This window comes from Corvus cornix, chromosome 2 (genome assembly GCF_000738735.6).
Source record: "Corvus cornix cornix isolate S_Up_H32 chromosome 2, ASM73873v5, whole genome shotgun sequence".
In the NCBI taxonomy this organism is placed as follows: Eukaryota; Metazoa; Chordata; class Aves; order Passeriformes; family Corvidae; genus Corvus; species Corvus cornix.
The window spans coordinates 126,481,535-126,504,672 of record NC_046333.1 but is presented as its reverse complement, the minus strand read 5'-3'; the positions used below and the strand labels follow the sequence as shown (position 1 = coordinate 126,504,672).

The 23,138-nt window shown below is 37.1% G+C and overlaps 1 protein-coding gene across 2 annotated transcripts in view; it reads right to left on the bottom strand.

Annotated features, from left to right (window-relative positions):
- The window catches only part of RALYL (RALY RNA binding protein like), a 387,237-nt gene extending 364,570 nt beyond the window's left edge, over nucleotides 1-22,667 (bottom strand). Inside the window, exons 1-2 of one of the 2 annotated variants that reach the window (XM_010405031.3) lie at nucleotides 22,457-22,667; nucleotides 21,456-21,542 (exon numbers count right to left, since the gene is read on the bottom strand). The gene's annotated coding sequence lies outside the window, so the exon portion shown is untranslated. The remainder of the gene's footprint in view (nucleotides 1-21,455; nucleotides 21,543-22,456) is intronic. The other variant, XM_010405032.3, reaches the window with a different exon arrangement.
- Between the last annotated feature and the right edge of the window lie 471 nt (nucleotides 22,668-23,138).

Sequence of the window (23,138 nt, the reverse complement as noted above, 5' to 3'; positions counted from 1 at the left end):
TTTCCAGTGACAAAATGAAGCTTATTGTTTAGTATTTTTGGTTAAATATGTATGTAGGAAAATTTTGGTTTCTTGTCATGGTGTTTTTTCCTAACTAGACCAATCCAACCATCCTTACACAGGGAGAGCAGTCTCCCTTTTGGCTGATCTGAGGCAACTTCAGACACAGGCCCAGCATGAGCAGAATCTACCTTTAATTCATTTCAAAGTCTCTCTTTTGTCACATTCTAACAACAAAAAGCTCTTACTTGTACATAAGAGAATATCATCCTTACAGAGACCACTACTTATTTATTTAAACCACTCAGATGCCCGAAGTCTCAACTGGTTAATGTGTTATTCCAGAAGAAAAAGCTTCTTTCCCCTCTCTTTCAGAACACATGTTCACCAACGCAAAAGTAGGCAATATTGCTACCTACAATATATTTCTTTGCCAAAAATGAAACACAGAGTGGAGAAGTCAATTATTTCACAGGTTCCAACCTTTTATTTTCTCTTCCTACCAGTTTGAGTGACTTTTGGCTGAGCGCAACATCCAGAAGAGATATTAGGTTTACTAGTATTGGAGGCTACCTTTTCAACATATCCATAGACAACTCTGTGGCAGTGGTTGAAAGCACAGATGCTAAAACATTTGCTTTTAAATCTTAGAATGATGGGTAACACTGTATGAATCACAAGCAAGAATTTTGATGATGGAGGGCTTTACTGGAGGCTCACTCCCATTTCAGGCATGGAAAAAAATCAAGGCAGAGAAGGGCACAGATAAAAAGCATTAGAAAACCAGGAGAGTCGATAAATGTAGACTGAATTGCAAACCTAGCTCTGTCCCCAGTGAAAAGGCTATTTAGTAAACACAGAATGGAGTTTGCATTCAAGCTTTAGATTGATTGAAAACTCCACCAAATCAGCTTTAAAGGCACTGTTTGCAGAAAATCTCATGACAAAACCAGTGAATCCAAATCTTGGATCCTCTGCTAGGTGTCTCTTCATTGGTGAGGCAATTAAGGAGTAGTCGTTGAAAGCACATGACATGGACCTCTTGTGAACCTTTTCATAAAAATTTAAGAGAACAACAGGGAATGTCTATACCCCATTTCTGTCACCCATAGGTGATTTTAGGATTTTATTAATCCCATACTAACATTATAATTCGGTAGCCTGACTGTACATCAGTCAGTTTTTTCTGAATCACCACACAGAGGCAGATTCTTTCAGTGTAACACTGATATTAAGAGCTCAAAGATATTCAAAGACTGACTAACAGCCACATTCTGGAAACAAACATGCCTTTTTCTAGCACTGAAGAGAGTTCAGGAAAAGCTGCCTTTTAAAACACTTAAGGATCCCGTCAATATGGGAGAATTAACAGCAGCTACCAGCAGCTATCTTAATCCTCCACCCAATGGTACATGCCAGAACACTGAACAATCACAATCAGAATGTCCTGTACTTTGAGAATTCCTGGCTAAAAAAAAAATTTTAGGAGCCATTAGTACAAATCAAAACAGCTGCTAATCTGAGGAATTACAAGAGTGAGAAGCAAATTGACATATCCCTCTGATTCCACTCTCCAAGCTCTTAGGTCCTTCACTAAGTGCAGCTTCCTCAGGCCTCAGAAATGCATTCAAATCAAGCTGAATAAAACTTGGCGTGAAAATGTTTAGCCATTATATTTTCTTATTCACACATTCACAAAGCTTCTTCACAGTAGTTATTCAAATTCAAATTTTTTTCCTTTGTATAATTGTTTTCAGAGATATTACAGTATCGTCTCAAATATCCATAGTTATCAGTCTTGAAAGAGCTGCCAGCAGTGTAGGCATTCCCTGACAAGGTACAAGGAACCTGTCTTATTAACATTTCTTGCTGCACAGCTACTCTTTTTTAATTGCAGTTTCATTGCGATACCATACCTCAGCAAGAGTGTCTGTAGTTCCAACTAGCCAAATAAATAACTAGAATAAAGAGGCAGAAACACTATGGGGTATACTCACACCACAAGGTCAAAAGGAAAACAATATCTGCCTACTTTCTAATCTTATACTCCATCCATGAGGTGATAGCTGAGGCTCAGGTATCTTAAATATAAATATAGAAGGGGTAAAATCTGGAAATATATGTCAGTTCTCCTCCTGCCCCCTTTCTTTCATACTGAAAAGCTGAGTTTCAGAGATATTAACTTCAGTACCTATATTAGCTATGGCTCATTACACATACCAATGGAAAAAATAATATTGGTTCTAAAACACAAAAGAGAAAAAGAAGTGTTACAATAATGGCTTTTTAACCTATGGATATTTTTCTCTTTATCAACAGAGAAAGACCCCATATTTTTTTCTCAAAAGATCTGATCCTAGAGTTAAAATTATGTCTCTCATGGCATGATCCTTTAACCCCTCTCAGACATGATGTCTCCAAAGTGTACTTTCCAAAACAAATCACAATTCTTGACCTAAAGCAAAACAGTAGGAAAAATGGTGTTTTGATAGCTGAACATCTGATGACTGTATCACTTAAACCCTTCTGTAATTTAACCCTTCTCAAGATTTAACATAATAAAATGCTCCATTTTATCTCTACTAATCAGTCAAAAAATTGGGGTATTGAATGATACCCCATTTAGCCTTTACATTTAAGACCTCAGGAGGCCTAATTAATGTCAAAATTTCTAGGATTCATTAATACACTCTCTTTGTCAATATAGTTTTTGCTAAGTAGGGCATACCTTAGTCTATTTAAAATGTCTGATTGATTACAATCAATACAGTATTCAAGGCACAAGACAGATTTTTCTGCAGCAGTAACATGAAAGGCTAAAAAATATGCAAGCTTGTGTCCACCACCTTCCGTCAGAAACAACTGACTTTCTGTTGTTTCGCTATGAATAATGCATTCTTCTAAATCCACTCAAAATGCAAAAGAGAGGCTCTAGATCTAAATAGCTTTCACTGAAAAGATAGTTTCATCATTTCTGTGCTTGGGTTTCATGTGCGTAGCATTTTCTCCCACCATCTGTATAAAGCACACACATGCATTACTTCAACATTTTCAAAACTCCATTAGTTATTCTGAAATAAGACTGAAATGACCTTCCCAGTATAGAACTAACCATCCTATTTTACACAATTTACCACTGGAAGGGAGTAAATCCCATCACATTTGCTCTGAAAAAGTTATGAGGGTACAACCAGATAAACAATTCTCCTTTGATTTAGTGGAGACATCCTACCAATTTATATCAGCTGCAAATATTGGTCACTATGTCCAGAAATGTCCAAGCCACAGGTTTTTGTTAAATTTTACCTTAACTTCAAATAAGCATTAGCTTTTGGTAGACTTCTTGCCTTTTATTATTTGCTTATGGAAATATTTGTACTTTATTTAAAGTGTTCAAAGAACTTGTGGATGAGGCACTTGGTGGTATGGTTTAGTGGTGAACACAGTAGTGCTGGGTTAAGGGTTGGACTTGAAGATCTTAAAGGTCTTTTCCAACCTTAACCATTATATAATTATAAAGGATCAGTGAAAATTTTTCAGATATGTTAGTAGCTATGTAGAGGGACATACATGGCTGATAGAAGGAGGTTTGCATGTGAAAGTGAAATCTTAGAGAGAAAAGAAGGACAGTAGAAGGGAATTTTAGTGAAGGTCAAGGCACCAGTTCTTTCTGTTAGTAATACGCATCCTGCCATTAGGTACTATGCTCCTTTAACTTGCCAGTCCCGTTGCAGTTTCTACAAGGCTTTTTTTCTTACACCATTCTTCTACATATTTGCAGGAGGGAAGACTCCTCAGTGTGTTCCATAAGGTGTGACTATACTCTCATCAGCAGTCAAAGGTTGAAGTCCATGAGTAAAATTAACTAGATTATTGCATTTAACTCGAAGAACGTTAACTGTATTGCATATATGTAGAAGAAATAAGCCATAATAAATGGGCAATTTACATCAACAGGAAAATTATTTTCATATTCTCAGCTTTCTCTGAAGGAAATATGATAACCCTTATCTGCACTTCAGTGTTTGGGTTTATTTTGTTTTTGTGCTTTAAAACAAATATGAAAGTAAGTAATTCTAGTGCATATTTGCAAAGTAAAGTCAGTATCACATTCATCCCTAATGGTCATGGGAAAGACACTAATAGGAAAGTCCCCACCAGATGAATTAATTAATATGTGTTTAGTAGGAGATACAGGCATTGCTGGACCAGTCTCCTGTTTTCTAGCAAATGCCCTTCGTTCCAGTTCAATGCAACAGGATATTCTTTCTCTATGCTGTAACTTCCCACTGAAGAAATTGTGCCCACAGCCCAAAAGACTGATCATCTGAAAGGGGTTTAGGGAGCACTTGTTTAGACAGAAGGTTTTGCAGAGGAGTGAACAGGAAAGAGAACTTTCAGCTCTGGGTTTGAGACCACACTAGCCGAGCACTGAGTTTGATGTAATTAAGCATACCCAGAGTCTTCTGAAAGTCATATCAACCCTACAAGATCTTAGAGACATGGAAGCTGGGGGAGGCAGAGGGATTGCATGTGTCGACACTGTATATGTGTCCTCAAAAGAAAAAAAGGAAAAAAAGAAAAAAGGCTGAGAAAAGATTTTGGGGAAAAATGTCGCCTAAATGGAGCCTAGAAACTGAATGACAAAGTTCTCCTCCATTGTCTGCCTTCTGTTGTGTACAAGGAAACTTCTCATTATTAATTTTTCTAAATACATATGAAAATGTAAAAATTCCATTAAGACTATTATCTAAAATAAAAAAGAACCAATGTAACCCCAAATATTCAAATGAATTTTGTTTTGGTAACATTTTTTTAAATTACTGGTTTGGATTAGGATCCTTTTTATTACACTAGATGAACAATATCACCACAATCCAAAATACGCTAATTTATAAGCAGTTTTAATAGTAAGACGGGGAAAATGCCTTGTGTTGGGATTTGGCAAAGCACAAGTGGATAAATCAGTAAAAATCTAGATGATGGCAAGATTCCTCCAAGTGTTTATGGAAAAGAAATTTACAGAATTCTGGCTTAATTTATGTTGTAACAAGTTGTTTTTTTTAACTGCCCTCTAAACGTGATAAAATTTTGGCTATGCTTGTCATATAATTATGGATGCCATAAAATGGCAATTGTAGATGTCCTTCTATAGCAGCCAGTTGAACTGAGACTCTCAAAATATATTACTAGCTAGTTAAGTTTGACTTTAGTAATTGGATGAGAATCTGACCACAGAAAACATCAATACTGATTTTCAAGAAATCACACTTTATCTTATCTGGTACTATAGCATTTTTCAATATACTATTGCAGAATAAAGTAAAAAGGGTATTTTCCCCCAAGATGAAACACTTGAATTTCGACTCCACAGTAATTTTTTGCCCACAAAATATCTATTATTCTGACTCAAAGAAGTGAATTGTAGGATTTGACTTAATTTTGTGATCATATAAAGTATAAACTTACAATTAGAGACCTTGAAAAGATGTGCATTTTGGAGGTCAACGGGTCCTGCACAACCAAGAAGGATCTTATCCAAAGCCAAAAGCCATATCACTCACTACCCCACCACAGACCTTGTATCTTTATATCTGCTAGGTTGAGACTAAATATGCAAATGAAACTATGTACTTAAGCCACACAAGCTCAAGCAATATTTTTCCATTCATTTATATCAACTAACATTTGGCTTCTCTGAAAGAAATTTTTTGGTTGTTTTACTTTGGCTTCTGAAAACAACGATCTTCATTTTCAGTGATTCAGTTGTAGTCTAAGTTTGTTAAAAAAACAAAATTACTTTCTCTGTCTTAAGCAGAAATTTATATCTTATCTGGCACTATATATCATAAAAGATATGGTCATGTAATATATAGGACATCATATATATAGGATATCATGGGTATATAGATATAAAATATAGTATATGAAGGAATTAATTCAGCAGTTTCTCATAGATTCTCTTTAACTCCTGGAACATAATTACTTCCATGAAAGCTTATTTTAAAATCAAAATTATCTGCATGTGTTTTTAAATTTTTGCCTACAAAATGACTGTAGAAGTTTCCTGAAGACTTCACTATGATAAGTTCACTATTTGTTAACTCGGCTTTGATGTCTCTTTCTACTCTACCTGCTCTGAAGTATGCTCTTATTTTTCTATTAATAAAGACCCTTTTTTTCTCCTTCTTTTTCTTTTTTTTACTCCTTTTTAGGTTGAGATTTGTTAAAAGGTGTTGAAGAAGATAGATACATTAAAAAATGCTCCAAGATAAAGGGGTCTTACAAAAGGCATACCAGGACAATGATACCATATCTCAAGTATAACTGAAGTCTTATATACCACATATTTAGAATGAGACAAAAAATTTTTAATAGTAAGAAAGAATATTTTTAAATGCATCATCTTTTCACTGATTATATTTTCAGTATACTGCTGGTGATAGGATCTGACTGAATGAGTTCATCGGGTAATGCATGCAAATACTTTAGATGAGTTCGCATTGAAAAGAATTTAAATATTTACATCGCGTGTATTGTTTTGAAATAAAATAATTGTTACTAATGAATACATACCCTACTGCAGAATCTTGAACACTCATGGTGGTTGAAATCTGCATATAAATCATGTGGGTTTGAGGTTGGAGCTCATCTGCTTTGGTTTTAATAAACTGTTAATCTCACTTCCATTGCTGGAGTCCTCTGCACTTTGGCAACACAAACCAATAAAGTTTTCCTATATTATCATTACTTAAATGATAAGTATTTATAAGGTTTTAAAAATCTTGGATGAAATTTGACTAATATAATAAGTCCTTATAGAAAAGTTATTGTTCTAAATGAAATACATGTATATATATATTGGAAGGTGAAGGTCACAAAAAGCAGAGGACTTCCTTCCTGAGCTTCTTCTGGGATACAGATATGACCAAGCTTGAGTGATGTGTTTTGTTCATTAAAGCATGCTTCTACTTTAAAATCTTACTCTTATACTTCCTCATGCATTGGTGCAAATAGAAAACATGGTTCAAATTTATAGCTTCAATAAGAAGTTACAAGGCAATGCACCAAAAACAATTTTCATAAATAGCTGTATTTTTATGCTACCATTGTTACATATTTCATAATGAAACTTCAAATATATATGTCTAGACATGTAATCTCCCTCAACAGAATAAATATAGACTGTACACATACACATTCAAAAAACAATATATTAGGAAAAGATAAGTCAGCAAAGTCAAGGAATACGAAGTTAGGAAATGTCAGAATTTATAAGCTCCTATCATTTGAAATTATTTCAGGAGTTTGATATGAGGTGCAATATTGATCTAATAATGTATTCCTTCTTCACCTTCTTGCAAGTATATTGCAATTTTTTATTTTCATTTTAATAAATGAGTTCCTGCTTTAAGCATATTTCCTACAGTATTTATTAAGATTTTGTTTTCCTACAGAATATAAAATTGCTGTTAGTTGATATGATCATTAATAGATATTGGTATGACAATGTGATCTGCCCTGATAGCTGTCTAATTGTACAAGGCATCATTTCCTGCATTGACTTATTAATATTGATAAACTATAAAATAAACTATAAATTAATTATAACCAGTTTAATTTACTCTTGCATTATTATTCTACTATTCTATGTATTCTACTATAAACAATCTTCTGGAAATAACTTTTACTTATTTTTTACTACGAGCAGAAACAGAATGAGCTGTTTTGCTTTTGAACCATTAAATCAGTGCTTTTTCACTTTTAGTGTACCAGAAAAACCACACACCAACACATTTCATAGGAAAAATAGCATTGAACTTTTTATATTAAATCCAATCTTTCTAATGTCATTAGATTCAACAGGTACCAGAGTGTCTACTCTATTGCATTAATACCCTGTTCCGCATTTAAGAAACAAATCCTACTCTATCCCTACTGTATTGAAAACAGAAGGCTGATCTTTCTTCCAATGAATTCAATAACAAAGTTGTTATAGGCCTAATTACAAGACTAGGAGTATCTATGGATATAGCTACACAGGAGCACCTTCTACATATGGTATGTGCTGTACTACTCAAAATACATGAGATTAAAAAAGATAATTTCACGAGAAAATACTTTTTACAATATCTCATCTTCAAGAAATTAAGTCCTCAGACGAAAAACTCTCTCATGTCACAATCCAAGTGGACTAATGTTCAAAGTGTTGCACAACTTCTAGCGAGAGAAATGCCTGACTCCCAGTTTGTCTAAGTTGCTACAAGCCACACATTATATGTTCAAAGAGTACCTGGTATGCCTTGTCCTCAGTATATTTACTTACAGTATCTTTTGTATGTGAAATACCCTCTTGATGATGATGGCATCATTCAGCCTTGTTTTCACCACAGTTCAGTTTTCTAGGACAAATAGAGATTGCCAACTGTTTTAGGTTACAATGTAAGATGTAACCAAAAGTATGTATTCTATCACCATCTTCATAAGCTGTTAAAACCAGGTGGGACAGTGTTCTTTATCTCTTCCATGACACATCCCTGATAACTCCCTCCAGAGGGATATCTTCTGTTAATGGGCTATGCAGCCTCACTGCATGACTCATAAAATTACATCATCCCATTGTGAGATGCTCCACCCAGGGGGAGGAACCAAGCATTCCTACCTGGATATGGTCTGAGGTTTGGAACACCACACTCAGCCCTTACCTACAGGTTTCCCAGAGGACAAGAGCTACACAACCACCACTGGACCTTCAGGTGAAGACCAGACCCTTCTACAGGATCACCACTTCAACAGAACCACATCTATCACCTCAACAGGACTGCAGCCACCATTTAATCGGACTGCTACCGCCACCCTGACTGACAGGGTGTCAGGTTGTACTCTGACTCTGTCAATGTTTCTGTACTATTGCATTTATTTTAATTTTCCTATTAAATTGTAGTTCTCACTTGGAGTCTCTCACTGGTTTGCTTTCAAACTAGTACACCAACATATATACTATTTACTATAGATATACAGATGACTGTCTAAGCCATCATATACAGTAATCTACATTCCACACACAATAAAACTTTCACAAAGGTACTGAACTCAGGCCTTTAACTCTGTATCTACTAGATTGCCAAAATTCTCTTGACTTTAAAAATTTTCACAATTTTCTCAGCTTTCAAAAGTTGAGAGAACTTCTTGTTGCTCTGTGGGAGCAGCAGTTGAGAGGCAAGTATCACAACTTGGAAATCTTTCTTTGAATTTCAGGGGTGAAGTCTAATGTCAGGAGACTAAAGAAGTTTATTTCAAAACATACGTGTTACATGAAGCAACCAATACCATGAGATACATTTTATATTACTTTCCAGAGGTCATGAAGTATTTAATTTGAAGAGATAGTTTATAAACATATGTAAGTAGCACTATCCTTTCAGGAAAGGATCCAAGCTTTTGAAGTTTTCATTATGAAGTTCCAAGAATCAAAGGCGCCAACTCTATTACTCTACTTCTATAAAGATACTTTACTGATGCACTCAAAGGCTGTAAAATATAACAGTAAAGAGCTGGTCATAAAAGAAATTGATGATTATGGATTATACAGTAGTTACATTTCAAAGTTAAATGGTAATTGCAATATGAAATTATTTTGTTGCACTGTGAAGATAAGTGTTCCAAAGCAAACTACAAAGTTAAAATATCTAATATTTGTGGCAGAGATGATAGAATGGTAGGACTGAGAACAGGCAAAAGATTTGAGTCAGTGAGAAAGATATCACTTCACCTGTGTTCTGCAAAATATTTGCTTCAGATTTGTTTGCACAGCTCCTTTATCTTGCTTTTTGTGGGCAGTCTTACTGAGCTCACCAACACCAGTGTTTTCAAAATGTCTACTCAAAGGAGCTAGAAAGTCAGATTTTTCCCTTTTGCAAATGGCTCTAAATTCTGAAGCATGGGATATGTTATATCACATTTCAACAGCAGTTGAGGACAAGTGTCAAATTGCATGTCTTCTCTTGTACAGTCAGTGAAGTTACCTAAAGTTAAGGAAGGCTTCCCTTAACTGGCCTCAAATAACAACGCTAAAAACCATGACCTGAACCTCCAAGAGGTATGCAGACTGCCTGCACCAGTGATAACTGCCTTTAAAAATTAGGCTGCACCTCACACTATAAACTTTGTGAAGGCCCAGGAAAGTTTTCTACAAACCTTCTCACTTTAAAAAATCCCAGGAAACAAATGTGCCGAAAGCAGTTCCCTGGTTCTAGCAGGGAGATGGACGTGGTCTCTGCCAAGCATGTCCCGGGGCATGCAGGAACTCCTGTTTGTCCTGTGGGACAGTCACAGCTCTCAGTACAGTCCTCTGGAGGATCTGGGTATCTCACCAAGTTGTTCCAAAGGGCCCCCACTTATCATAGAGCCTGCCCAGAGACCTGAAGTACCAAGTTCAGAGGCTCTGAGTACCCTGCTGACATCAGAAAACTGCTATTCAAGGGTATGGCTCAAGTAAATTGAGCACAAATAATCAAATTCTAAACACGTAAAAGCAATACATCAGGCAGACTTCAAGAGCAACAAAATTTAAAGATTCCTGTCACGTAATGAGGCAATAGTCAGCTGCATCAATTTGTAGTGCATCTTTTAAGAAAATGTAAAATGAAGTTCTCCTAAATGTTAATAAAATTTAACATATCCTTAAACATAAAATCCCTGAAAGAAGTAACAGTTTTCTTGCAGGTTTACGTAATTTTTATTTATTCACTTATTAATAGCACGTTTGCATTTGACCTATAGTATTTAGAATTTTTTCTAAAAGTCTTTTTAGGATATAAAATTTATTTCAGCCTTTTGGACCCAGTTGTTCTGCTCTGGACCTGTTCCACCAGCATCTGTAATAAATACTATTCCATCCAAAATATTTTGAAATCTAACACCTTTCTTCACTCAATTTCTATAATTGATTATAGTATTTAAAAAGCAATTGGGAATTCTTGGGATTTTCTATTTCAAGGATTAAGTCTTCAAATTTACAACTGAGTCTTGTTTTGTACCGACTCAGTAGCTAACCTTTGGCTTTTTTCTATCAGGCAGATCGGTACAGGGGAGCCAGAGGACCAATTTAAGCTCTACATTTAGGAAATACTTTCTTAGGAAGACCAGTTGCTTGATCTACTCTTTCTATTAACACTCCCAAAGCCACCTTGTCAGGTGTAAGGGATTCCTGGTGGGAACAGCTAAGAGGAAGCAAGTACCCATAAGGACTGAAAAGAGGCTTAGCTGAAGTGTCCTTTTAGTCCTCCACCTTCACAGCGGCCTTCCTTCCAGCTGCGAAGAAAGACACAAACACTAGGACCAAACCAAGAGCCAGACCAGCACTGAGTCATGAGGTCCCTGAGTCTTCTTTCTCTGAGTCACACTGCACAACAAAATATCAGACTGCATTCTTTACTCTGGTGGGAGTATTTGCACTACAAAGCTGAATAATACATTTCAAAATTCAAACTAAATTAAAGAATAGGAATAGTTTTTAATTTATACTCTCTCTAAGAGGATAAGGAGGAAGGAGGACTGCTGGAAGTAAAGTTTTGAAGGAAGGGGCAGTAGAAAATAAGTAAATAAAGACCAGTAGAAAGTCTGCTTTTGGCTCCAGATAAATAAAACTGAAACACAGAGACATGTGCAAACTGATTTAAAGGGTGCAAGTTGGGTATAAAAGAAAGAAGAAACCTAAGACTTGTCTCCCTCATAAACTATGAAACCATTTCATACTTTCATAGTTAAAGATGTAAGACTACTAGGAGAAAAATAATCCTACTTCAAGAACCATTTACATGAATTATGTCATGTTATATTTTGTGAGAAGATGGGTATATTTTGTTGTTTGCAACACTTTATTTGTTGCGGCTTCATTCTTTAATTTAAAAAAAAATTGAAATTCATGAAATCTCTGTAGTGGTGATGAAAGCTAAAGTAGAGAGGGAGAGCTGCCTGAGCTAGAGGGGAAGGTAGGGAAGAGTGGGGATTGAAAACATCCCCATTGTCTGGAGCCTTAGCTGAATTGCTGGGGATTGTTTCTCCATTTTTATTTCTGCCCCTCCTCCTCTTTCTACTCCTCTCCCCTCTTCCATCCCTCTCCTATTGCTTCCTTTTCATTCATCCTTCTGAGCTGTGCCGACGCCAGGGAAAAGGTCCAGAGCAGGAGGGAAGGTCCAACAAGTCTGAAATAAAAAAAAAAATTACAAATAAAAGATAAAAAGGATCCAGAAATTCAAATGAACACATGCAACATTTTAAAATATACTTTCCTCTGTCAATGCAGATCAGTGTGACGCAGGTCTCTATAGCTGGGTTAACTTTGATCTTAAAAGGTCTGAGAGTGTAGTCAGTCCTATTCTGATTATGACAGATATTTACAACATTCATTAATATTTGTGACCAAGTATCATGAATTTCTCAACCCATTTTAAAATTTCTGAGATGAAATGTCACACTATATATGACATTAACTTGTACACCAACTTAAAAATAAATAAATGTGGCATCCCTAAAATAGTTTATTTCCTTAAACTGAACTGTAATTATTTTTCTTGTAATCTTGCCTTCCACAAGCCTGTCCCCAAATGTGTAATCCTCAGTCAAATCCCTAGACTACCTACTCACCCAGAGCAGCGGGCAGAGAGAGACCAGAGGCACTGAATTTGTGTCTGGCTTACATGCCCTACTCTCACTGAGAAATTCAGTTGGGCCCATCTGTGTTCTGACAATCTACGGTCATGAGACCTTTAAATTCCCATAACAACACTGTGCTCCTAACTCTGAGTGGAGACACAGGAGAGAAAAAGGAAATGTTATGGTGCACAAATGAAAGAGGGAAAAGAGACGAAAACTTCATGAAGTCAGCAAAGGGTTTTATCCTTGTAAATCTGCTTTATGTGTACACTGCTCAGACAATGCATTTTTGAGGGACAGTACAAAAACCTAAGTTCAAAATATAAATAGAATGTGAAGAACAAAGAGGTGGTGAAGTGTGTAACGTGACACGGCAGCTGCAGCTAACAGTTTATAGTCCCCAGAGAATATTACTGCGCTTATTTGAAGCAGTTATTTCAAAGTGCTGAGAACTCCAACTTTTTAACTTCCCTTTTCAATTCTGACAAGTCTGTAAGATTTCTGACTCTGTACAAACCATTATATTACAGCTGTTAGAGCTTACATTTGCAGCTTACTTTATCATGGTAGTAATACTGTGGTATTTGGGCAATTAACTCTCACTACGCTGAGTTTTGTGCTTACTCCTATAATACCAAATGGCTCATTTCTAATTTGGATTCAGCTTTGTTTGGTTTCATACTATGCTGTTAGTGAAAAACATGGCCTACGTGAGCAGTTTAATGATGTCTGCACAGGCACCTAGGTAGTGCCGGGCCAAGAATAAGACAAAATCCACGGTAGAAACATGTACACTACTTTCATATCATTCAGTATTTGTAGAAAATCTTACAGAAAGCCCAAACATCTATTGAATGAAATAGCAGAATTCATAATTTATGGAAAAAGAGGAACACATATTGTTCACTGATATCACAACATATTGTGTGGTGTCACAAGTCAACCGTTGCTTGGCATCCTGCTACACACAATGACTTGGGAAAGATCTAAAGCAAGGCACTGAAGTAAACTTTATTGAAGAGCTGATTTTACAGACATTAACAGAATTATAAAATTCCAACCTTCTCTAAAAGATTACCTGAGACAGGGAAAACTAAAATCTATCTGGTATTCAAAAGTACAGGTTTTACTGGAGTATTTAAAAACAAGCACTTACATGAGGATATTAGCAGCATGCTATCAATAGCTCAATATTTCCCCTACATTGCCTGGGTGACCTCAGCTCACAAACTAAAAAGCCTATTTTAGTTTTAAAATCCCACTTCAGAGACATCCAGAACTTTCAAATTCAGGTCTTCTGCTGTTGATCTACTAATGGTTTTTTAACTGCAACTACATATATATATATATACTACATTAATTCATATATACAGTACAATTAGCTGATTCCATTGCCACCCACATAACCCTTATGTTTCAATACTTTTCAAAGGTTTTAAAATTAGGTCCATGATTGTACCCAATAGCTAAAGTCCCTTTTTAGGAAAGGACTCTGTGAGGAGAACTCATTGAAGAATCGATTTTTGTTGGATCACATTATAAAAGGAGAGAAACCTGGGTGAAGCAGTAGAAAGAAGCTGTGAAATCTTGGCCCCATCAAACATCCCTGGGAATTTTGTCATAGCCCAGAATGGATTCAAAATATTTAGAAACACATTTGCACTTCTGTGAAAAGAATTGCTGGAGAAGTTGAAAATAAATTGAAGTAAAAACTTAAAGCCATGAAGATTCTAGTGGCCAAAAAACAATTTTTCAACCAAGTATTTAATTGTGAAATTAGGATTTCAAGAAGTGGAGGGTTGGGGAGCATGCAATTCATCTCCTTTAACTTCACCCATAAAAGAAGTTAGGAAGCTATTTTAAATGGGCCCTCTAGGTTCTCTCTCATCAATGAAAAGAGAGAGGAGTTTTAGGAAGGTTGTTCATCTCAGCTGTCCATAGATGCCTCTGTTGGGATGTAATCTGTAGTTCTCTGGTGGAAGAGAATATTTATCTCCATTGACTATGAAGCCTTGAGCAACTGTGTTAGACTTCAATGACTAACTTTTAGATGGCTAAAATGATGACTAGCTTAGTTCTAAAAACCTATTTTTTAAACAGCAAGGTTAAGTGAGATGAATGGAGCCTTTTATGTGAACCACTTTATCAAAAATCTACAGAAAAAAAATGTTTTGACATGAAATTCTGACCAGCATATGTATCACTGATTTTAATAGCACCAGGGCCTAATTCTGCGCCTTTCTATTTCTACATCACCTACTGGAGCAGGGCACCTGCTGATGAATGGTAACCCTGTATGCTTTTCTCATAAAATAATAAAATAAGCATCAGTGTCCTGATAAACTACCCCCGTAAAGCAAAAGTGGCATAAATGCAGTTTCTCTTTTCATTATTCATAATGTACATTAATTGGTTACAACTTACAAATGCCCAAGTAGAAGATGGTAACCTCTCCAGAGCCAATCTTCTAACTGTATCATTTACAGAACTCCCAGTTAACTGGAAGCTGTATAAGCAGGAGGAAAACTTACTTACATCCTTCTTCTGCAGTTTGGGAAAAAGAAAACAGAGTGGATGTGAATTTATGCAGTAGAGAGCACATTAGAAAACTGACCTACCCTGCAATACCTCAAGTGTAGGGTTTTATCCTGTGAAATCAGTAGCAAATTCTAAACGAGAACTGGGTAGCACTGATTGTGTGTGTGTGTCTTACTTAGAAAACAGTAGAGATAATTCCTTTTAAAGGTACCCAAAGATGAAGTTTTGTTTTAATGATACCTTCAGGGGGGCTGTTTCATAGAAACTGCATGCCAGTTTTCACAGCACATTTTTAAATCTTATATTACTTCTATTCTAGTATTTATTGTGTGAGGGATCTTTTGATAAAATATTTTAACTAGGCAGAATGACTTTTCTTTTATAAACAGTAACTCTTCATTACAGATCAAGCTCAGAAGTATGTTGTTGCAGTTACTAAAAGAACAGTGTTTCACTGTAAGAATCAGTGAGTTATTACTGTAACTCCCTGTACCCACAAGAAGAGCTGCTAGCATGCAGTAAACCTTGAGAGCAGGCCTGGTGTGCAAAAATTCACAAGGGTATCTTTGTTACTTTCATTTGTATTGTTCTAATAAAGAACATGTCTAGGATAATGCAAACATTTTAGTGCTTTTGCACTCCATTATAACACAACAAAACAGAAAGAAAAGCTAGCATTGTCAACACCATGCAAATAGAATTGAGACAGAAACTCCAATTCTTCAGTCAGTCTAAAAATACTGCAATGCAAGGTATACATGTGCAGTGCCTCCTACAAATCGTAAAGTTACCCTATTTTAACAAGATGTGTCATATCTCTTTGACAATAGGTACTGTTCAGCTTCTACGCACAACTCTGAGCAGAAACAGAGACACCTTTTTAATGAATGAACTGTGCTAAAGTGATGCTTTTCTAAAGAACATACTTAGCCTTGTTTCAGTCAGATGAAGAATCTCATTAATACTTGATTTGTGCCAGATATCCCCTTTTTGTTGACCCTGAGCAACACAAAGCACATGACTGACTCAAGGGATGATCTTGAAGAAGGTAACCAATGGCTGAAATAAAGTCTGTTGATATGGGGCACAGTGGGAAGATGGGGACCTGAGTTTCACCAGGTCATTCAATAATCACCAAGGTCCAAGAGTTATCATTGTACCCTTTATGGTCTCTTGCTCTTTAAATAATAATAATAATAATGTCCTATACTGCCTTTAATAAGCTATTGCCTGTCCAAGGGACTGCAAGTTATTCTCAGAGGATCATAAAATTAACCATAGGAGGCATCAGCTGTTTCCAGAGCTCCATGTTGACTTGGTTGCTCAGACTGCACATCAGTAGAGGCAATCACTGACTTCAGGACGAGGCCATCTGGGAAGGACCACTGATGTAAACCAAGTTCAATCAGACCTTTGGGTATTTTAGGATAAAGACTTGTGAATGTGCAAAGAAAAAATAAAGAACCTGGGGAGTGTCGCTGATACCACATTCATACCCACTGCTGGTCATCACTCATCAGAAATTCACCTCTGCTTTTTCAAACCTCTACCAGTCAAGTCAGAGTAGAAATTATTATGCTTACTACCATAACCATGAGGGAACTACATGAGAGAAAAAAAAAAAACAACAACAAAACCCTCTGTTCCTGAAAATGAAATGCAACTGCAGAATGGTTGAGCCCCAACAGGACACAAGGAGCCAGGAGACACACAGCGATGTACCAGAGAGGCAATTTATTAACTCTATAGCTTTTGTCAAGTGGCAGCAGATAATACGGGTTTGTATAAATCTAATACTGAGAAAGTTAAACTGTTAGTTATTAAACAGAAGTGTTGGTTAGGACCTGAAGGATAATTAATGTAACATTTTTGTTAATTCTCTATCACACTAAAAACATCTTTAAAAATGATTCTGTCTATTCATCTACATATCTATATTTTTGTTCCAGAATACCACAGTGATAAAAACATATTAATTTTATTCACACTAAGCAACCTGAGATTTACTTAGTAATTTGAAGGTCTACTTGATTATTTTTTTAAATTGTTGGCAGATGATTCACTGAGATTAAAAAAACATACTCCATTGTATGAAAATAAACTTTCTCAGAAAATACTTCCAAAGCTGAAGTATAAATGCTTTTGAACGATTAAGTACATTATAGAGGGTAGAGTGTCATTTTGAAATAGAAAAAAAACAGTGCAAAAAAAGGTACAAATTATTCTAATGTGTGTATATGCAAAACAATAATCTTCAAGACATTTTACTCCTGTAATTGCTTAAAGATCATAAAATAAGATTGGTACCTTAACAAAGGTCAAAATGTTGCATTTCAATCTTCATATCACTTAAAAGCAGCACTTTGTTTTCTTCTGTTAGTCTGTATCTCAGTTTAAGGGAGCTACAAACTGGATAACTATGTAGACAGTGTCACAGATTACATAATTTTTTATCAGGAAATACTCAACTTTAGCTTTCTATTCAGCTATTCTGTAAGCACTTAAAACATACAGAATTTGGCTTCAGAATTTGACAGAGCACCACATCCTCTAAGACCAAGGGAAGTTAAAATATTCATCTGAGGGCAGACCTAACAGTCTTTATAATCCTACACTATTAAGCTTTTTTATCTTTTTATCTTTTAAAACCCAAAATGCAGGGAAGGAAGAAAACAGGAAAAATTACACTATAAAAGAGAAACTGGTTATAGAACAATGCTTTAGAAGACTAGAGCTAAGATATAAGCAACCTGCAAAGACTCTAATAAGGTAAAAATTTTAAAGAACGCTATAGACATCTTTCATGTTTATTCCTGATAGAAGATAGTCCATGATGCAGCATTTTCTCACACCTGTTCACTTTCCCTTCACTGATATGAATACAAAATACTAAGACAATATGTTGAAAACTCTTGAGAGTTTAAAAATCAGTGTTGCAGAAGAAATTCCCAAGAGTTCCTTCCTGTTGCACTATACCCAAAGAAATTCAGGTTGGTTAGGCAGAGTGAAGGGAAGGTCCACATGGCACAAACCCCATTTCACCAGAAGGCATGTCTGTGTGTGTGGCTTCAGGTGGAAGTGTTTGGGCTGATGTGAGAGCCAGAAACCAAACTGCCATATTTTCAGCTGAAAGCAGAACAGACCACTTTGGGCAGAAGAAGATTCGAATGCAGCTTCCCTGTTTCTGCTGCAGCATGATTTTGGTCAGAGCCAGTCTCAACATCCCCTCCCAGTGCCAGCCACACTGTTGGGAACCTCTCCCAGTTAAGCCCAGATATCACAAGGGAAAAGGAGCTGCAATTACTCTCTAAAAATCTACTATACTCTGAAGAGAAGAGACATGGATAAGGAGCCTTACTGTTTAAGGTCAGCAGTGGCACAAAAAATAAAGAAGAATAAGCTGTCTGAAAATAAATTTAGGACAGAAATTGTGTTTCTAAAACCATGGAAAGTGAGGCTCTGCACTGCCTTCAAGAGGTGCAGTGAGAAAGATACCCCAGCTAAACTGAAACCAGAGCTTTTTGAATCTGAACAAAATAAGACCAGCCTAGTATCACAGCAAACAGACTTCATGACTCCACAGGCCACTTTAATTCTATCTCCCATGTTGAAAAATGTAAGAAGATACTCTTCTTTTACCAATTCAGGCCACTAGAGCAGCTAAAAACCATGTATTCATGAGTCAGCACACTGAACACTAAACAGTTTTTCACATCTGTTCACCTGCTCTTTTTCATTTGCAAGTAAATATTGATAATAACAGTTAGTTATGGAGGAAGAAAAGAAAAATTGCTTTCCAAAGATTTCGGTTTACAACCTTTTATAAAGGTATGTTAAATTCCTATGCTGCCCTGAATACCAAAACAGATATACAGAAAAACAGAAGATGTCATTTCAGTCTGGACACTCATCACTTTCAGGAGCTAGGGCAGTATGATTATATCTCATACTATATAAAGATATAATGATATCATCACTTGAGAGACAAAGCTGCAATTTGTAGGCAAAATTTTTATTCATCTCAAAAGCACAAAAGGACAATTGTCTTTGACACTAACTATGGCTTTCTAAAGCATGCTTTCAACATTAGTCATAGCTTAACTACAGAAGCACCAAGCCAGAACCAATTCCACCAACCCAAATCCTGCTGTGCCCACATACTGCACAGAGGTAGAAGGATCCTCTTTCAAAATTGGCTCCTTTATTCCTATTTTAAAGTCCCAAGGCTGTTTGATATATATGAACTCCTACAACTTCAGACTGCTGCAAATGAAATGTATGTATATTAATTACCATACTACTCAGACAACAGGTGCTTTGCAGATGAAATATGGGTGCTAAATATAAAGTTTTAGGAATGCACTTTCTCAGACTTCAAGATGAGGCTAGGTGAGCAGGATTAGCTCTTCAGTCAGCAACTATCTGTACAAAATTACTCACACAACACACCTGCAATATTAAAACAAAGGACAAAAGGATCATTCTGGAAACTGCTAACCTAGTTACTTTATTTCAGTGCTTTAGCAGTATCAAGATATTTTGCTCACTGGGAGTTGCACATGATTAAAAGAAAAACCTTCATTTAAATATAAGGAGGGATGTAAATAAATAGAGGGGTGGAGAACAAAGTTTCAATCTCTCTTGTTTTTAATGGCTTGCTTTCAAATTAAATAATGAAAAAATAAGCAAGCTGAGTCTTCTTAAAATGTGGAGTAATGACCGAACACATCGTAACTATTTTAGAAAAGTCATCATAATCTATCATGCAAATATCTTGACTGGTGTTTAGACACATGAATTATTGACCTTGTTATGCTGCCAAAAGTATTTTAACATGTCAGAGCAGAAGCCATGCATAAATATGTGCGAAATATTTTTATTACAGTTAAACTGGAAAAACCCAGTGTAAATACATAATAGTTATGTTTCTACAAAGATAAATGAATTTATTTATTATTCAAAGTGACTAATTACATTATTTATACACTTCTTATACTTTCTACTTTAAAGAAAGCTGTTACATTGCAAAAATTTAAACATAAGCATTAGAAGCCTCAAATTTCCAAATGCATTTGTAATTCTACGAATTATATTTGCTTACATGACAGTGACAAAAGAAATATACCCCCTGTAACTTACTTTAGTTTCCACATCTGAATACACGGCATATCTTTATAGTCAGCTATAGATCCATAAATGCTCTTTATATAAAATACAGTAAGCAATCCCATCACAATAAAGTAAACAACAGAGAACACCACAGAACATTTAGCACTTGAACTTTAGCATAATATTGCACCATATTTCTTTCCGGAGGAAAAAAAAAACAACACAACAACAACAAAAAATCAAACCCAAAACCAAACCATCCTGTCATCTGGAAAAATCTTTCCAAATTGTATTTTACAGAACCAATATCCTGTCTGTACATCAGGGGCAGCCTCTGTTAAGCATTTAAGTGCTTTCATTGAAAAGTAACAGTTTCTCCTCCAATCCTGAACTCTCAGTAACCATCACAGAAAGTAACCGTTTCCTATTCCCTGTCAACCAGTGGCACTATTAATAACCAAAACAAAACGAAACACCTTCAAGCAAATATCAGCTTCTGATTAATCTCCATCCCAATGAATTAGAGTCATAAGAGGCAACCTGCTGCCTTGTTTACGCCTTTTTAATATGAGGAGCAGAAGTTGGATATAAGGGTTTTCTGCCCTTAGGGCTACAAAATATGCCTCATGTGGCTGTGAGCCAGCTCTCTGAGGGAGCCTCCTTTGCTGTTTCACAGCTATTTCCTAATGGATAAATTTAAACAGACACACACAAACACACGAGTCACCAGAATACAGGGCTGGAGCTATTGTTTTTGTCTAAAGTCCTGTGAGCATCTGTACTCGTAATGAGGATCTCAAGGTTCCATCCAGTTTTGGTTTGGGCTTTACTTTTGATCGTTTTGTTTGTTTGGGTTTTGTTAAACGCAAGGAGGAGAGGAGGGGTGTCTGGAATTTTTTTTTCCCCATCTGCCTTCCCCTCCATACAGCACAGCACATAAAACACCTCTCTTCAGCTTTAACCGACCTAGGCTCAAATTAGTGCAACATTTTGCACACATCCAAGCAATCAGAAGGCAGAGATATTTAGTCCAGTCCTCGTGTATTGCACAGACACCTTTAGAAAGGGGTGGAAGGAGATTTCTTAAAAAAAAAAAAAATCTCACAATGTAATTTACACAGTGTGGAAACGCCTACAAGGAGATGAAGTACCTGCACTGGGGAGATGTTCAGTTGTTCACTTCATCTTCCGTTGACAAGGAAACCAAACCGCACTTCATTCTCCAGGAAAACCTTCCACTGCCATCATTTGAAAATGTATTTATTTGTATATATGTATATATCTATCATCATCATCATCATGACAACAATAACCATCATAAAACATTGCTGGCAAAAGAATAAAAAGTGAAGGTGCAAAATGTGCAAAAGTAAGGATCATCTCTTTGGCTTTCTGTTTTGCTTTGTTATCTTTAGGGAGGAAAAAAAAGTATTTAAAAACGATAACTGCAACATGCTGCAAGAAAAGTTTCACATTATAAACAGGCATCAAAAACTGAAGAAGAGGAAAAACAAAAAACCCTGCTGGTAGCACTGTTAAAAAAAAAAAAAGAAAAAAAAAGAAACAGTAACAAAAAAAATAAAATTAACATCTTGCTCTGTGGCTTCCACCAGTATTGCAAGATTATAAACTCTGTGTAAACACTGCTGTAAAATGCATTTGCAATTCCCATCTCTTTATGGAAAAAAAAGCCCTTAAAAAAAACACCCAAAAATAAAAATAAAACAACACCAGAAAAAATCCTCTGCAAAAAGAGTTAGAAACATGCCTTTTCTCTTATCTTTAAAAAATAAGCATCATATTTCACATCGCTTTTCCGTGCCACAACAAAACCAGTTGCATATATAGATATATATAGCTACTAAATGTATATCAGTTGTTGCTGGACTGGCAAGTCTGTGTTATTAATATTATCATTTTTCATTCCCAGTGACTCCCGGCCCCAGCAGCACCTTTTGCTCACAGTTTAGTAACCATCGCATGCTAGGAAAAAAACTTGTCATCAGCAAAAGATCAAATCCATTTAAACAATAATCAAAGAGGAAGAAAAAAAAAGAAGAAAAAAAAAAGAAAACAAAAAAAAAACAAAAGGAAGAAAAAAAAAAACAGGACAAAAAAAGGAGGACAAGAATGTCAGCGGAAAGGTACTCACCGAGCGGGAGTAAAAGGGAGGAATAAAAATGAGAGTTACTATAAAATACAGTATGGCGGTGGAAGAAGGAATGAGGCGCTTTTTTTTTCTCTCCTCTCTAGTCTCTGCCTCCGGCAACCGCCACGTGATCCGGAGCCGGGCGGACTCGCAGCCGGGAGGGCGCAGCGGCGGCGCCGGGCGCGGACCCAGCCCGAGCCCAGCCCGCTCCGCTCCGCGCCCGCCGCAGCCGCCCGGCTTCGCCGCCGCCCAGCGCTCCGCACCGTGCCGCGGCAGCCGCCGCTGGCCTCGGCAGGTGCCGCTCGCCCCCGCGCTCACACACGCTCCTCTCCGCTCCACTCGCTGCTGCCGAGCGCGGGCACGCAGCCGGCCGCGCGGGCGGGGTGCGGAGGCGGGCGCGTCCTGCGCGGCAGCGCAACTTGCTCCCCGGTGCTGCGCGAAGTTATCGCCTGACACCGCCCGCCCGCCCGCCTGTTGCCCTCCGGCCGCGGCGCCGCCGGCCCCACCGCTGCAGTGCCTCTCGCCCTCGGGAGTGGGGCTGGCGGCGGGCCGAGCGGAGCGCAGGGGCGCCGGGGTTTGCTCGGGTGAGGGGTGCGGTGCCCCCGGTGGCGGCCCCGGTGCAGCGCCGGCTCCGAGGCGTGTGCGCCCCCGTTACCCCTCCCACCGATCCGGCGGGGGATGGGGG